General features: G+C 32.7%; 1 long non-coding RNA gene across 1 annotated transcript; it reads left to right on the top strand.

Moving 5' to 3' along the window:
* The first annotated feature begins 369 nt into the window (after window positions 1–369).
* On the top strand, window positions 370–1034 carry LOC128655968 (uncharacterized). The gene is made up of 2 exons (XR_008401948.1): window positions 370–458; window positions 765–1034. It is a non-coding gene; the product is annotated as an uncharacterized LOC128655968 (long non-coding RNA).
* Window positions 1035–7089: the final 6055 nt, after the last annotated feature.

The raw sequence follows: 7089 nt of genomic DNA, 5'->3' as shown, positions 1-7089 counted from the left end.
GCCTTTACTGTCCTTTTAACTGTTAGTAAATTAAGCATGAATTAATGTAGTTGTACCCTAAATATAAAAGTCATAATCTTCTTATATTAAAATCTGATACTTAGTGATGATCTGAATATTATTTGTTAAAAAAAAAAAATAATTTTCAGTATCAACAAAAAAGTTCTTGAGTTTAAATTTGTGCTTTGGATAATATTGTCAAAATAACTATTTTCTAATGTGTCATTTTATAGGTAGTTTGGGGGAAACACATACTTAGATTAAAAATGACAGCTATGTAAACAAAACATTGTATTAATACCTATGAGGCATATGAGTAATGAACGTGATGCTACATAGCTAATATTTATTTTCCCTTTCCTCAAACAGTGGAAACAACAGAGCTAGAATATATAAACCTTACAATACTGGAAAAGCCTGTGCCAAATGTCAACATGGCTGTGACAGAACCCTTTGCAGTAAGTATCATTTTTAAATTATTTTTAATATATATTTATTTTCAAACAGGACTAATAAAGATGCAGATAAAAAATGTGCCTCTGAAACATTCAAAACTGCAGATGGTTTAATAATTATAATTTGTATAATTTATTCTTGTATTTGTATTATCATTTATTTGTAAAGCGCCGACAGATTCTGCAGCGCTAAACAGCCACAACATATGCAGATTATATTTCCAACCCCCCCCCCAGCATTTTCAGTTTAATTTCAAGACAGGTATTTTATTTTAATTCATTCATTCATTTATTCTTTTTTTTTTTTAGAACCTCAATCATAAAAAGAAATCATTCAACACATTCAACTTTGATTCAAAAGAAGAAAAATAAGATTAATAAAATTACCAAATGTAGACAATTGCTTTAAAAAAAATCACTGATTATATTTACAGGTATGAACTGTGGTCTAAATACAATTTTGCTTTGAAATCTTTGGTCACAATGTGTATTTATCAGAGTTTTTAGCAGATAAACAGAATTGTTTGTGTTGCTTGTTTTTCTTTACGCTAACAAATAAATCAACTCTTGATTAACCAATCCCAACTGTACACTGTATTTATTTCCAATGGGTCAGTATATTAAAAGCTTGCATCATAATATTTTTGTTCATTAATATAATAGAAAAACCATAAAATAACTTACGTCAGCTACTACTGTGAGGTCCTAAGCCATTTCTTACCTTTAGTATTCACAATAGAGGAACCAATGGGAGAGACATTGAAACAAACTAGGACACGCAAGCCCATACCAATGACATGATTATCTCCAGATGATATCAGAAAAAAATATATAATATGAAGGTAAATAAAGCTCCAGGTCCAGATGGAAGATACCCAAGAATTCTAATAGAACATAGAACTGTCATAGCCAGAAATCCACTCTTAATATTTCAGTACTTGTTATCCTTAGGTATAGTACCCCAGGACTGGCATAAAGCTTATGTGGTTCCACTTTCAAAAAGGGAAGCAGGGCTGATCCAGTTACTTATAGACCAGTTAGTCTGACATCAGTAGTGGGAAATATACTGGAAGGGATTATAGGGGATTATATTCAAGAGTATATTTGTTAAAGCAAGATTATGAGTTCAAATCAGCATGGTTTTATGAGTTATAGATCATGTCAAATAAATAGATTATTTGTCAAATTATTAGATTGTATGAGGTGGTAAGCAAAAATATAGATACGTGTGAATCAGATTATGTGCTTTACTTGGATTTTTTTTATACAGTGCCACATGAGAGATTATTGTAGAAAATTAAGGGAATGGGAATAGCTGAGAATGTTAGCTCATGGATAAATAATTGGATAAAAGACAGGGAGCAACGAGTTGTAGTAAATGGGTCATACTCAGAATGGAAGGTAATCACTTGGGTCCCCAATGATCAGTACTGGGTCCTGTTCTTTTTAATAGACAATGTTTTTATGAGTGTAAATGTATTTTTATGTGTTTTGTGCATAACTTCGAGCATAGCAGTTAACCAGAGCTCTGAAGTCAAGCAATCATATTTACCTTCGGCTTGGAATGCAAAGAGCAGCGATAAATCCTTTTTCACTTGAGTGCAACAGTTAGCGCAACACTTGTAATCTAGCCCTCAGTTGCGGGATCAAAACATCAATGTTACTTTTTGATCAAAGAAAATAAAGATTTAAAGAAAAAAAAGAAAAGATTGGCTTGTTGTATTCCTCATTGATTAGGACATCAGTACCATCTACATAAACATAAACACAGACACACATACTGTATATGTGTTATATACTCACATATGCACAGACACACATACTGTATATGTGTTATATACTCACATATGCACAGACACACATACTGTATATGTGTTATATACTCACATATGCACAGACACACATACTGTATATGTGTTATATACTCACATATGCACAGACACACATACTGTATATGTGTTATATACTCACATATACACAGACACACATACTGTATATGTGTTATATACTCACATATGCACAGACACACATACTGTATATGTGTTATATACTCACATATGCACAGACACACATACTGTATATGTGTTATATACTCACATATGCACAGACACACATACTGTATATGTGTTATATACTCACATATACACAGACACACATACTGTATGTATATGTGTTATATACTCACATATGCACAGACACACATACTGTATATGTGTTATATACTCACACATGCACAGACACACATACTGTATATGTGTTATATACTCACACATGCACAGACACACATACTGTATATGTGTTATATACTCACACATGCACAGACACACATACTGTATATCTGTTATATACTCACATATGCACAGACACACATACTGTATATGTGTTATATACTCACATATGCACAGACACACATACTGTATATGTGTTATATACTCACATAAACACAGACACACATACTGTATATGTGTTATATACTCACATATACACAGACACACATACTGTATATGTGTTATATACTCACATATGCACAGACACACATACTGTATATGTGTTATATACTCACATAAACACAGACACACATACTGTATATGTGTTATATACTCACATATACACAGACACACATACTGTATATGTGTTATATACTCACATATGCACAGACACACATACTGTATATGTGTTATATACTCACATATGCACAGACACACATACTGTATATGTGTTATATACTCACACATGCACAGACACACATACTGTATATGTGTTATATACTCACATATACACAGACACACATACTGTATATGTGTTATATACTCACATATACACAGACACACATACTGTATATGTGTTATATACTCACACATGCACAGACACACATACTGTATATCTGTTATATACTCACATATGCACAGACACACATACTGTATATGTGTTATATACTCACATATGCACAGACACACATACTGTATATGTGTTATATACTCACACATGCACAGACACACATACTGTATATCTGTTATATACTCACATATGCACAGACACACATACTGTATATGTGTTATATACTCACACATGCACAGACACACATACTGTATATGTGTTATATACTCACACATGCACAGACACACATACTGAATATGTGTTATATACTCACATATACACAGACACACATACTGAATATGTGTTATATACTCAAATATGCACAAACACACATACTGTATATGTGTTATATACTCACATATGCACAAACACACATACTGAATATGTGTTATATACTCACATATGCACAAACACACATACTGTATATGTGTTATATACTCACATATGCACAAACACACATACTGTATATGTGTTATATACTCACATATGCACAAACACACATACTGTATATGTGTTATATACTCACATATGCACAAACACACATACTGTATATGTGTTATATACTCAAATATGCACAAACACACATACTGTATATGTGTTATATACTCACATATGCACAAACACACATACTGTATATGTGTTATATACTCACATATGCACAGACACACATACTGAATATGTGTTATATACTCACATATACACAGACACACATACTGTATATGTGTTATATACTCACATATGCACAGACACACATACTGTATATGTGTTATATACTCACATATGCACAGACACACATACTGTATATGTGTTATATACTCACACATGCACAGACACACATACTGAATATGTGTTATATACTCACATATGCACAGACACACATACTGTATATGTGTTATATACTCACATATGCACAGACACACATACTGTATATGTGTTATATACTCACACATGCACAGACACACATACTGTATATGTGTTATATACTCACATATGCACAGACACACATACTGTATATGTGTTATATACTCACACATGCACAGACACACATACTGTATATCTGTTATATACTCACATATGCACAGACACACATACTGTATATGTGTTATATACTCACATATGCACAGACACACATACTGTATATGTGTTATATACTCACACATGCACAGACACACATACTGTATATGTGTTATATACTCACATATGCACAGACACACATACTGTATATGTGTTATATACTCACACATGCACAGACACACATACTGTATATGTGTTATATACTCACACATGCACAGACACACATACTGAATATGTGTTATATACTCACATATGCACAGACACACATACTGTATATGTGTTATATACTCACATATGCACAGACACACATACTGTATATGTGTTATATACTCACATATGCACAGACACACATACTGTATATGTGTTATATACTCACACATGCACAGACACACATACTGTATATGTGTTATATACTCACACATGCACAGACACACATACTGTATATGTGTTATATACTCACACATGCACAGACACACATACTGTATATGTGTTATATACTCACATATGCACAGACACACATACTGTATATGTGTTATATACTCACATATGCACAGACACACATACTGTATATGTGTTATATACTCACACATGCACAGACACACATACTGTATATGTGTTATATACTCACATATACACAGACACACATACTGTATATGTGTTATATACTCACATATGCACAGACACACATACTGTATATGTGTTATATACTCACATATACACAGACACACATACTGTATATGTGTTATATACTCACATATGCACAGACACACATACTGTATATGTGTTATATACTCACATATACACAGACACACATACTGTATATGTGTTATATACTCACATATGCACAGACACACATACTGTATATGTGTTATATACTCACATATGCACAGACACACATACTGTATATGTGTTATATACTCACATATACACAGACACACATACTGTATATGTGTTATATACTCACATATGCACAGACACACATACTGTATATGTGTTATATACTCACATATGCACAAACACACATACTGTATATGTGTTATATACTCACACATGCACAGACACACATACTGTATATGTGTTATATACTCACATATGCACAGACACACATACTGAATATGTGTTATATACTCACATATGCACAGACACACATACTGTATATGTGTTATATACTCACACATGCACAGACACACATACTGTATATGTGTTATATACTCACACATGCACAGACACACATACTGTATATGTGTTATATACTCACACATGCACAGACACACATACTGTATATGTGTTATATACTCACACATGCACAGACACACATACTGTATATGTGTTATATACTCACACATGCACAGACACACATACTGTATATGTGTTATATACTCACACATGCACAGACACACATACTGAATATGTGTTATATACTCACATATGCACAGACACACATACTGTATATGTGTTATATACTCACACATGCACAGACACACATACTGTATATGTGTTATATACTCACATATGCACAGACACACATACTGTATATGTGTTATATACTCACATATGCACAGACACACATACTGTATATGTGTTATATACTCACATATGCACAGACACACATACTGTATATGTGTTATATACTCACATATGCACAGACACACATACTGTATATGTGTTATATACTCACATATGCACAGACACACATACTGAATATGTGTTATATACTCACATATGCACAGACACACATACTGTATATGTGTTATATACTCACATATGCACAGACACACATACTGTATATGTGTTATATACTCACATATGCACAGACACACATACTGTATATGTGTTATATACTCACATATGCACAGACACACATACTGTATATGTGTTATATACTCACATATGCACAGACACACATACTGTATATGTGTTATATACTCACATATGCACAGACACACATACTGTATATGTGTTATATACTCACATATGCACAGACACACATACTGTATATGTGTTATATACTCACATATGGCACAGACACACATACTGTATATGTGTTATATACTCACATATGCACAGACACACATACTGTATATGTGTTATATACTCACATATGCACAGACACACATACTGTATATGTGTTATATACTCACATATGCACAGACACACATACTGTATATGTGTTATATACTCACATATGCACAGACACACATACTGTATATGTGTTATATACTCACATATACACAGACACACATACTGTATATGTGTTATATACTCACATATGCACAGACACACATACTGTATATGTGTTATATACTCACATATGCACAGACACACATACTGTATATGTGTTATATACTCACATATGCACAGACACACATACTGTATATGTGTTATATACTCACATATGCACAGACACACATACTGTATATGTGTTATATACTCACATATGCACAGACACACATACTGTATATGTGTTATATACTCACATATGCACAGACACACATACTGTATATGTGTTATATACTCACATATGCACAGACACACATACTGTATATGAGTTATATACTCACATATGCACAGACACACATACTGTATATGTGTTATATACTCACATATGCACAGACACACATACTGTATATGTGTTATATACTCACATATGCACAGACACACATACTGTATATGTGTTATATAC

This window comes from Bombina bombina, chromosome 4, assembly GCF_027579735.1.
Source record: "Bombina bombina isolate aBomBom1 chromosome 4, aBomBom1.pri, whole genome shotgun sequence".
Lineage (NCBI taxonomy): Eukaryota > Metazoa > Chordata > Amphibia > Anura > Bombinatoridae > Bombina > Bombina bombina.
This window is presented reverse-complemented; position numbering and strand designations above follow the sequence as displayed.